Source organism: Protopterus annectens, chromosome 3.part0 (genome assembly GCF_019279795.1).
Source record: "Protopterus annectens isolate FY-2018-M chromosome 3.part0, PAN1.0, whole genome shotgun sequence".
NCBI lineage: Eukaryota > Metazoa > Chordata > Ceratodontiformes > Protopteridae > Protopterus > Protopterus annectens.
This window is the reverse complement of record NC_056731.1, coordinates 870301330-870314022: the sequence shown is the minus strand read 5'-3', so window position 1 is coordinate 870314022 and position 12693 is coordinate 870301330.

Below are 12693 nucleotides of genomic sequence, written 5' to 3'. Positions count from 1 at the left end.
GCAATTGTTACAGTCAATATAAGTGAGATGCCTTAAGTCTTTAGGTGATAAAAATCTGAGAATAATTCCCAAATTAAGACAATGTTTAATAATGCTCAGTGAAAGCACAAACTATTTATGTTGATTAGTGAAAGATGGGTAGGCAGGACTGAAATAGCAGGTGTCTTTACGTCATCAGTGATTTCTGCTAATGCAGCTACGCTGAAAGTAGAAGGTGCAGACCTGATGTTATAGACCTGTTATAATGTGAATATGTTCCCATGCATATAATCCTAGTGTGTGATGTTTCAAAAAACATGTGTTTTTGTATTTTTAGTCATATTATTTTATTGATTTGTTTGTATCTATAAACATGGTTTCCAAGAAAACAAGTTTTTGTATTAAAAGTCTTTCGGCTTTTCCCAGTTAGGGGTCGCCACAGTGGAACTCCGGTCTGCTAATGATTGTCAGTGGATTTTTATGGTGCCGAGTTGTTAGCCCGACACCCAACCTTCAAAAAAGGCACACTCATTCACACCCGCACCAACCTACATGTCTTTAAACGTCACTTGACCACAGGGAGGACATGCAGACTCCACACAGAAGGAGCTTGATTCTAGAATTGAACGGGAGAACCTCTTGATGTGAGGCGACAACGCTAACCGCTGTACCACCGCAGCACTTTTTTATTATGTATTATATATTTTATGAGTCTGCTTGTATCTGTAAACATGCCTCTTTTCTGATGTTCTTTTTTCACAGTTAAACAAGGCTACAATTTATTTATTTATTTATTTATTTATTTATTTATTTGACATTTGTTGACCAGGCTAGTCCACCTGAGCTTGTATCCTTTTTCAGCAGAAGCCCAGGGAGAAAAGCTCCACAGTACAGATTATACAAATATAAAATTCAAAGGGCAAATTATGTAAATAAAAAATTCATAGTACAGATTAAGCAAGTGAAAAATTAACAGGAGTAAAGTAAATACAATAAAAAGTATTTAGAAAAAAGATTAAACAGATGACCAATTGTAGTGCAAGAAGAGATGTCAGTGAATGAGGGATAACAAATTAGAAGTGGGTATTGAGGAGGATTAGTTAAGAGAAAAATAGCAAAAATGCAGAAGAATTGTCATTGGTGGTCTAGTCTGGGAGTCATAGAACTTAGTCTGACAAGTAACAGTGTGAGGGGATATAAGAGAGGAAGGAAAATTAGTGTCAAATTACTGGGGGTAGGAATTTGTAAGGGTATAGAGAGCAGTAGTTGATTATTGTTGTAATACACAGGAAGTTAGAATAGATAGCATAATTGTGGGAAAAGAAGTAGTGAGGAATGTGAGGGAGGGAGATGAACAAAGGAGGAAAGAGCAAGGGAAAGAATTTAAGTGGGATGATTGCAGTGACATCTCCGGGTGCTGTATAGGTAATTTCTGAGAGTTGTCTTGAATACATGTGCATGGATGATAATTCTGAGCTCCATGGGAAGCTTATTTCATGATAAGGCAGGAAGATAGCAGTATAGGTTTTGTCCTAGTGATTTGTTTAAGTTTATGAATCTGTAAGAGACATTGGTCTGAGCTTCTGAGGGCGCATGGTGGGTTATAGAGGGAGACAAGATAGGATATGCTAGGGCAGGAGGGGGGCTTGTTTAGCATAGTGTGGATGATGAGACGTTGAATAAATCAGAGTTGGTTAGGAAATTCTAACCAACTGAGAGTTTGGAGAGCAAGACAGTGGTGTAATTTTGGTGGCATGTTAGCTGCAAATCTGGCTACTTTGTTATATGTTGTTTTGAGTATGGATAGTAGAGAGGACTGTAAGTTAGTAAGGATTTGAGAGCAGTACAAGAGGTTAGGGAGAAGATAAGTCTGGGCAAGTGAGATTCTGGAGTTGAGGGTGAGGAACCTTTGGTTTCTCTAAAATAGGCCAAGCTTTTGGTGGGTTTTCTTTATACAGTTGTGTACATGGAGGTCAAATTTAAGTTGGTCATCGATGATTACACCAAGGAGCTTTGTGTGGGGTTCATTTGAGATTACGGTGTTCTTAAGGGAAGAGATGGTGAATGAAGATTTAAGATGGTAAGAGATTTGGGTAGGAATAGGAGGAATTTTGTCTTTTTAGGGTTAAGTATGAGTTGGGTGTTAGTAAGCCAAGTTTCAGTGAGGTTAAAAGAGGTTTGCATTAGGGTGAGCAGGTTGGAGGGGTTGTCTGCATACTGTATGAGGGATGACTGAGGACAGGATGCGTGGAGCTGGTTATAAAAATGTTAAAAAGAAGGGGGCCTAGAATTGAGCCTTGTGGGATGTCCATTTTTATGGGAAAAAAGGGGAAATAGAGCAGAGAGCCATTTGATGGATTTCTGCCTGTTAGTGAGGTAGCTGGTAAACCAGGAAATAGTTGCAGGTGAGAGGTTTAGTTGAGAAAGTTTGAAAAGGAGGATAAAGTGGGAGACAGTGTTGAAGGCTTTGAAAAGATCTAAGAGGCAGGACACTAGTTTATTATTGTCTCTGGCTAGAGAGATGGAGTTATAAAGGAAAGGAGAGCAGTAGTGATGCTATGCTTGGGCAGAAGCCCTGCTGGGTAGGGGTGATGAGGTTCTGTAGTGTGAGATAAGACAGGATTTGTTTATGCACACAAGGCTCGAGAATTTTGGAGAGGGGAGAGAGTATGACAATTCTGCAGTAATTAGAGGGTTCTACAGAGTTTCCACCTTTGTGGATAGGTGTGGTGTGGAATTTCTTACAGAGAGTTAGGACAGTGGATTCACAGACTGAGAGGTTAATGAGGATAGACTGGGTATGCTATGGAGTTAGCAGCAGCCTTTACGAAGAGTGATACCAAGTTGTCAGCTAATGGGTAACATGGTTTAAGTTTAAGAAGAATATTTTTAATGTAGCTAGTTGGAATGGGACTTAGTGAGAAAGGGCAGTTATGTGGTAGGGGCATGGTGGGAGGTGAGGGACTGATTGGGTTGGAAGTAGGCATACATTTGCTTATGACGTCAGTAAAGTAGGTATTGAAGATGGAATTATTAGGGCAGGGGTTTGGTGCTGAGGGGTTCTGGGGTGGAGAATTTAGTTAGCTTTATTCCAGGATTTTTGGGGATTTATAGGTTGTGTGGTTAGGGGTGTGTGGCAGAAGTTTTTTTGTCAATGTTTATGTGTTTTTGGCCAGGTTTCAGAGTTCCCTATATTTTTGGAAATGTGCAGGTGATCTGGTTTTTATCCAGTATTTCCATGTAGAATCTCTGTTTTGGATGAGAAACCGGGTTGACTCGGTGAGCTAGGGAAAACAGTGTGATCTAACTCTAACAGTTCTGGGAGGGGCTAGGGAATTTAGAGTGTTGAAGAAGAAGGAGTTGAACTGGTGAATGGCTTCATCAAGAGAGGTCAGACAGGAAGGATCAGTCAATTGAGAAGATAGTTATTGAAAGTCTCAGGGATGAAGTTGGTTAGCTTACAGCATTCTTTAAATTTATGAGGTCTAGTGAGGTGGGGGAGAATATTTGGACACGTATAGAAGAGTGATCACTAACTGAGTCTGGCAGGGATTCAGGGTGGTGATAGGGATTGGGATGGGAGGCAAGAATCAAGTCAAGGATAGAACTGGAGTTTGTGGGTTTGTGAAGAAAAGTGGGAGAAGAGATAAGCTGAGTGTAGTCATATAGGTGTATGCTGGTGGTAGGGGAGTCGGAGGTGAGGGCAAGCCAATTAATATTAACATCACCTACTATGAGAGTTTTGTTAGGTATAGTGTCAGCCATCCAGTGAAAAATCTGCTCTAGTAAGGGTATGTTGTCTCCAGGGGGTATAGAGATAGCAACTATTGTTAGGGTTTTGTGGTTGCTTAGTTTGCAATTAGCAAGATTGAATTATGCATTAATTTCAGAAGAGGATAGATTGCTGCATTTAATAGTGTGAGTTTTGGGGTAACACACCCCTGGTTGATATTTGCTTAATATTTACAGAGACCTGGAGCATTGTTTTTGACAGTAACATGTCTGTATCAATGACATCTTCCAGAAAAGTGCCTTGTGCTTTCAGGCCTTATAACACACTGAACATAATGATGAAGTATGAGATGAAACTTATCATTGTGTTACCTAGAAACTCAAAAAACTGTTCACAGAGCAGATCAGGCCATGTATTTATGGCCATGTGCACTTCAGATGCAACTTTATGAATATTTTATATAACACCTTTTTTAAATCATCAGATTCCTTTCTTCAATACCTCACACCACTCACAGGCATTTGGAAAGGGTGTTTAGAAAATACAGTGCCAATTGCTTATGATATCACATCTGATGAAGTCTCTTTGAGAGATGAAAGCACTTATCAAGTGTTTATTGTGTGTTTTCTGCAATAAATTATTGTATTCCCTAACTTGTGAGAGATGGTCATTTCACTTTGGGTTATTTGGTCTTTGTAGTTACCACTTTTTCACTTTATCACATTTTCACATCAATTATCACATTTACAAAGAAGGCATATTGGCATATTATGGTGATATTTTAAAGCTGTAGTGAGGGCATCAAACTTACATTAATTGATTTGTTTTCTTTTTATTAGAATTATGTTACACTGAATTCCATAAGCTTTACTAATGTATGAAATAAATTACGGGAATTTATTTGATGGTTCTCTTATAATGGCAGCAACAAAGGAACCTAAAACAAAACATATATATATATATATATATATATATATATATATATGGAACCACTACTAAATCCTGAAAACCCAAACTACTGACGTTCAAAATCCCGAGACCAACTACCTGAAATACTAAAATACCAAAACATCAAAACCGCAAAATTCAAACTACCAAAAACTACACTCAACATACACCACACAGATACATATACATGCACCGTCCCCCAGAACACAAACACACAAACCTAAACTACAGACAAGCAGCGCCCCCCACACCCCCATACTTAAATATTCTAACCCCAAGGTCGCACTACATACACAAACACACGAAACACCACCACACACCTACCTTCCCCTCGCACACACACATCACAGTCACAACACACACTTACACACAAAACCCTAACCAACACATTTAAACATAGATACTTACCTGACCTTCCACCATACTGCAACACCAGAAGCGTGAATGTCAAACTCCCGATGATTGGGATTTTGAAATTCATGCTTCTGGTCTTTCGGTAATTAGGGATTTCGGCTATATAGCCTCGAAAGTTTGAAATTCAGTATTTCAAACTTGCGAGATTATGTAGTGATCATATATATATATATATATATATATATATATATATATATATATATATATATATATATATATATATATATATATTATCTATCTATCTATTTATCTATAACATCTCATACCCCTTGTTGAATGAACAATTGACCAGTTATGCCGACATCTGTTTGGTCGATACAGATGGTCAAAAGATGTGTGAGACTGACAATCCCCAGGTAGGGGAATACTCCCTTTCCCTGGGGACTGTGCAGTTTTGGAATTAGTATATAAAATTAGCAGGGGATGTGGGGCTGCAGCAGGGACTTGCTGCAAAAAACACTTGCATTTGGTTTACTCCACTCCAGGTTACTCTCTGGAGCATGCACAGAACATTTCAACATTTGTAGTCTTGCCATTGTCACATCGCTATTGCGGCCATCACTGCAATTTAGTTGACTGCATTTGGTCGACTAAGCTGATTGTCAACTGATATGCGAGACTGCACAATTCTCAAGGCTGGGGTATGCCCTGTCCCCGACATTATGAGATGGAGTTAGTGTGTACAATTAACAGTTGCTGCAGAGGGTGCTTTCCACTTGCAAAAAACAATCTTTTTTTTGTTGCTCTTTTAAGTTTAAATTTTGCATGCACCGAGGTTGTTTCTCAGTGCATGCATGGTAGCATGCCCACGTTAGCATTGTCAGCATTGTGCAGTCGACGTTTAAAGGTCGATGTATGGGTGTATACAGCAATTGGGATGGAACATAGCAAAGCACACATGCTGATAACAGCACCCCTTACAGTCTCACAGTTTAGAAGCTTGCAGTGCTGTAACACACACATACAGCTGAAGCTTCTTACCCTAACTTGTAAATTTCTCTGAAAACTTGTGGAAGCCTAGTAAAACTTAATTCAGAGACATTTCAGTCTGCCACTATGTTGCTCAATATTATTATTTATATAGAATTTCACACTGTTGCCGAATCATGAAAGTTGAAACCTATGAGATGACATATTCCAGTCTTCTGTTGTATATTCTTGCTTGTTCCTGCTAGAAGTTTTCAGTGAGTAGTTTCATTGAAAATATTCCTCTTGAGTCCTAATTAAAGACTGAAGCAAGTAATGTGTTATTTACCACATCAATGTAAAGCCTTCCACAATTACGTAGCACAACTGTTTTTTTTTTTTTTTTTTTTTTTTTGGCAGGTGGTGGTGGCGATGTTTACATACATTCAAATCTCAACAGCAAACGAAGACATGCCACATTAATGAAATGTAGATAAGGGTGGAGATAATCCTGCCTAATGCAAGACAAATGCTGGTACAAGATTACATCAGGCAGAACTGAAGAGATGAGCAGGAAACACTCACTCTGTTCTAACAATGCAAATAAAAAACTTGTACTGTTAGAAGAATGATATCGTGGTGTGACAAGAACGTCTTGCATTATTGGCCATTCCCATTTCTGTTTCCTCAAACCACGACTGAAGGTTCACAGTAGCAGAGAAAAAAGGCCCTATTTATCTTTTCAACAAACTCACAAAATGAAACCTAGCGATTTAAAGATCGATATTAGAGTTCACTGATAATCTGTATGGGAATGACTTAAAACGCTACATCATGCAATCAAGATTATAGTCTTTAGTGTCAGTTTCGTTATACATATTTTCCAAAAACATTAAGATATTTATTTTGAAATAATCCACAAAAAGTTTTGCTTCAGAAAATAAGTGTCTTCTTTCCTGTCAGCAACACATTCTTTACTACATTACCAGTGTATGTTCGTGCACCGCAACATAACAGCTACTTGGCATTTCCAAAGTTCAGCTTGACTTGCTTTGAGGCAACTTAGTTCCATTTTCTAATGTTAGACCATTATGTTCTGTTTAATCCAACTGATAAAACAAACAATCCAGGGAAAAAAAATCCACAGTCAAGCACCCTATTTTATTCACTGCCACTCTACTTCCCCTGTGTTGCTCTGCTAGGTACCTGTTTTTATATTCTTTCACAGCCCACAAATATCAGGCAGGTACAATCTTAATTGCATATTGCACTCATTTAAATTAATGTTTTATTAACCTTCCACATTACCACTCCAGCCTTATTTTGTATAATTATCTTAGCATAACTGGCATCCTTCTTAATTGTCATACCTATGTTGTCATCTTTTCTAAGTATCAAGTACCTTGTACTCCTTTATCTTTTGGTATGATCTCTATCCTAAATCAAGACAAGTAAATATCACCTAAAATTTTATAATTTCCCTATTATTTTATATTTTATTTCTATGTGAACCTTCATATTGTGTATACTCCAGGATGACATATGCACACCTCAGCTACTGCACTTGAGCCTTTTCTCCCCATGAACGCAAAAGTCCTGCCATATCCTTCATTACAGGTAGGAGTTCCTCTTCAGGAAAGGAGACCTTTCTCCCCATGAACCTAAAAATCCTGCCATATCCCTCATAGCAGATAGGAGTCCCTCTTCATGGAATGAGTACCTTGTGGCATCTTCCTTGTGAGAGCACCATCTAAACTAAAAGGTTGCTTAGGATGAGGTGGCAGGGACAGGGTGATACTTAAAGTGGAAGTGCCTAAGGGGCCCCCAACTTGACATTTGCTGGGGGTCCTGAAAATGCTAACACGGTCCTGTTCGAGATATTAATGGTATGTCTGTCTAGTAACACTGATCCTGCTTCTTTTGCAGAGGAATTAGAATGTTGTTTAGTGGTCATGTTTATGATGTCTATGTCTTTTCTTGTGATATGGAAATAGGGCATTTCATCCCTGCAAATTTGCTTCTGAAGGCTTGTGTGTTGACATCAAGAGGTGAATCAAAAAACATAGCTTAATCTATAAAGAGAGTTGAGCCAAGCTAGAACAAGAGGAAGAAGAGATACATATTAGCTTTTTTGAGTTCCTGATTGCCTTAGTATCAAAGTTGCAGGTAGTCTTTAGAAATTTGTTAACTTAACCATAGACATACATGTGACATGGCAGTACATAAACAGATCTCTTTTACAGAAGCTTCCCTTGCCTTGTTCATAGATGTAGTGTTACTTTCCTGGGAGAATCATGCATCAGAGTTAAATGTGCTCAAGAAAAGGTAAGAAAATCATTTGTACTACTTAGGCCCTGAATTGTACAATCTCAGAAACAAAATTAACCATACAACTTTTAATACATGGTAAAATAAATATTAAGGAGAGGAATTTCCACTCCACCAATGGAATCACCAAAACAATCAGATCAGATTATTTTCAGTTTCTTGACATAGATCCATTCTGTCTCTTTTCATCATTGTGGCTACTAATCTGACAATTCCATTGCAGCACAACTTTTTGTTGCCTTCAGAAATATCTGATCTTTAAAGGAACAAATGTGCCTAGACTTAATTTTTACTTATTTTATATGTTTGTTTCTAAATTCTTTGCCACCCTCCCACCCAGAGCACACATTGTTTTGTCTTTTTTTGTCATTTGCAACATCCATCCACAATCCCTTTTCCAGTTTTTGCACATGTGGTTGGGGTGTCACTTCAACAGTGACAATCATCTATACCAGGGATGTCCAACAGGTGGCCCTAGGGCCACAATCCGGTCCACTAAAGCATTTTAGTTGGCCCTCGCTATGTCCTGCAACAAATTATTTTGATGGACAGATATATGTTGGACATGGCAATGTGTACCCCTCAGACCTTGCCAAGCATGGTAAGTGGCCCCTGAACTGTATGGTGACTGGCCTCTGAGTCAACATGGTTGGAAAAGTACAGTTTTGTACCTACCATAAATGTAGATGTCCGATAGGTATGCATCTGCAGTCCTAACATATGGGTTGTCCTGCCTCAGGCAGCCCTTCGGTCGGCCGGATTCCAAAGTCTGGGTCTGGCCTCGGCTGATGTTGCACTTCACCCGACGTCATAGCTGCTGTTTATTGGGTATAAAGGCATCTGCCGACGCCATTTTCCTCAGTGTTTCTTGCCCCAGATGCCAGGTGCCCTCTAGTAAGGCTAAATTTGGATAAATGCAAATAATTCCAAACAGTAGAGAGCAAACAATATAAAAATATACATATATATATATATATATATATATATATATACATATATACAAACAAATACACCATAATAGATTCCCCCAGATAGCTAAAAGAGGGGTAAATACCCTAGGAATACCACAGAGGGGAAGGAGGGTGGGTAATCCTGACTGCAGATGCATACCTATCGGACATCTACATTTATGGTAGGTACAAAACTGTACTATGTCCTTCAAGGATGCATCTGCAGTCCTAACATATGGGTAGAATACCATAGCCAAAATGGGGGAGGGGGCACTAAGATAAAGATGGTGTAGTTAAGATCCCTTGCAAAACAGCAGTTGCAAAACCTGCTCGGGATCTAGAGTATAAGGGAAGATTGTAATGCTTGGCAAATGTATGCACGGAGCTCCAAGTAGCAGCTTCTAAAATGTCTTTGGTAGCCACTCCTCGTAGGAAAGCTGTAGTGGTGGCTGTAGCTCTTGTGGAATGAGGTCTGATATTATCAGGAGTTGTCTTTCCATGAAAAGAGTAGCAAAATCGAATGCAATTTCCTATCCATTTTGAGATTGTCTGTTTTGAAATTGCTTTTCCTTGCATTCCTGTTGCATATGCTACCAGAAGCTGGTCAGTTTTTCTGCTTGTCTTAGTTCTGTCCAGATAGTAGCGTAATTGTCTGTGCACATCCAAGGTATGTAGCAGTCTTTCCCCCCTGTTCTGTGGGTTGGGGAAGAATGTAGGTAAATGAATCGCTTGGTTCAATGATACTCTGGAGACCACTTTTGGCATAAAGGTAGGGTTAGTTCTCAGAGAGACTCTGTCCTGATGGAAGATAAGGAAGGGCTGTACTGCCATTAATGCCTGTAACTCAGATACCCTTTTTGCTGAAGTAATTGCTAGCAGGAAAACAGTTTTCCAAGACAAGAATTGTAATTCTGCTGTTGCTGCTGGTTCAAAAGGGGGAAGTGTTAACTTTTCCAGCACAAAGTTGAGATCCCATGTAGGTAAAGGTGGTTTCCTTGGAGGCTTTACATTTTTGATTCCTCTCAAGAACTGCCTGAGTAGAGGATGAGAGAAGACAGGAGGATCCATGTTGTATTCTGCTGAAATTGCTGATGCATGAATCTTAATGGAGGAGTAAGACAGGCCATTGTGGAACAGCTCTGCTAAATATTCCAGGATGTGTGCTATGTTTGCCAATGAGACATTTTCTCCCTTTGCTGCACTCCAAATGAGGTATCTTTTCCACTTGGCTGAATAAGTCTTCCTTGTGGAGGGTCTGCGTGCCTCCAGGATAATGTCCTTAACCCTCTGAGATAAACCTGGGTTATTTTGTTTTATGCAATATTCCAAGCAGCTAGCTGCAGTGTTTTCAAGTTTGGATGTAGGATCTTGTAGTTGTCCTGTGTTAGTAGTAAGGGACATAGAGGTAGATGCCATGCGTGTGTCGAGACATGCTTCTCAGTAGCGGGTACCAATGTTGCCTCGGCCAGTCTGGAGCTATCAGAATTACCCTTGGCTGATCCTCTCTGATCTTCAGTAGAACTTTGTACATCAAGGGAAGAGGTGGAAATGCATATGCTGTCAGGTTTTTCCAGCTGAAGGAAAGGGAGTCCACCCTCCAAGCAAGTGGGTGGTATGCTCTTGTGCAGAATTTCTTCAATTGGTGATTGTGTGGGGAGGCAAACAGGTCTATCTGTGGTAGTCCCCATTTCTTTGTTATGTCTTTGAAGATATCTGGATGCAGCATCCATTCGTGAGCATCCGTGGTAGTTCTGCTTAAGGTGTCTGCTAGAGAATTTTCTTTTCCCGGTACAAATCTGGCCTGAAGTTGAATGTTGAGGTTCAGGGCCACATTCCATAGGTCCATTGCCATCCGGCATAGAGGATATGAATGTGTACCTCCCTGTTTGTTGATGTACCACATGACTGTGGTATTGTCCGTCCTTATCAGCAGATGACCCTGTTGAAGGAGTGGTCTAAATGCCTGGATCGCATGTTTCACTGCCAGCATCTCCTTTAGATTTATGTGTAGATTCAGCTGGTCTTGGGTCCATAAGCCTTGTATACACTTGTCCACCATGTGTGCCCCCCATCCTAGGTCTGAGGCGTCCGTGGTGATGGTCTGGCTTGGATGTGGTTTGTGGAAAGGCAAGCCTCTGTTCAACTGACAGGCCTGAGCCCACCACAGGAATTCTTGCTTCAGGCATGGAATTATTGGAATCTGGGCTTCTAGACTGTGCTTGTGTTGAGACCATACATTCCTTAGATACCATTGTAGCTTTCTCATATGCAGCCTGGCATGCGGAACCAATATTATGCAGGATGCCATGTAGCCCAGGGCTTGCAGGACTTTCCTTGCAGTAAGCTGAGTTTGTGTTGTTAATGTCATGAAGTAGGCTGGTAGTTGCTTTTGTTTTTCTTCTGTGAGAAAAGCCATCTGAGTTGATGTGTCTAATTCTGCACCCAAGAATGTTATCCTTTGGGATGGTACTAGTCTTGACTTTTGCATGTTGACTGTGTATCCCAAGGCTTGCAACAGTTGTATGACATTTTCCAAATCTTTTGTTAACTTTGCCTTGTTGTCCGCTTGTATTAGGCAGTCGTCCAGGTATGGGTAAATCTGAATTCCCTGAAGTCTGCAATGAGCAATTACTGATGCCAGGCATTTCGTGAATACTTTGGGCGCAGTAGATAAGCCAAAAGGCAATGCTGAGAATTGATAATGCTCTGATCCTGCAAGAAATCTGAGGTATCTTCTGCAATCTGGTCGTATAGGGATGTGCAGGTATGCCTCCTTGAGATCTAGAGTCACCAGCCAAGACTCCTTGCCCAGCATGGGAAGAAGTTGCTGGAGGGTCAGCATTTTGAATTTTGGAACAATGAGGTATGTGTTCAGTGCGGACAAATCTAGAATAGGTCTCCATTGATTTTCTTTTCTTGGTACAAGGAAAAGCCTGGAGTAAAATCCTTGGCCTTGTTCCATAGGTGGCACCTCTTCTATAGCTCTCATCCTTAGTAAGTTGTTGATTTGTCTTAGAGCGTCTGTTTTTTGGCTTGGTGGTAGGTTTGGCATTCCTCTCTTTTGGTAGAGTATGGAAGTGAAACCTGTAGCCCTTGTCTATTGTTTGTAAAGTCCATTTGTCTCCTGTAATGTAATGCCAGTTGTCGGAGAATAAGGCTAGTTTTCCGCCCAAGGGTGCTTCCAGTTGTTCCCTGGTAGGCGGAACTAGAGCCAAGTCATTGTGTCTGCCCTGTGGAAGTGGTTGTAGTTGATTCTGTGGCAGTACTTCTCTGGTTGGTAGGTTGCCACTGGCGTCCCCTGTAGGCACCCCTAGATTGACCTCTGCCTCTTGGGCATCTATTTCTGCCTCTCTGTGCTCTGGAGTTGTCTGGAAAGGACCAATTCTTCGAAGGCCAATTTCTGCTAAACCTCGGAGGTTGGACCTGTAAGAAATC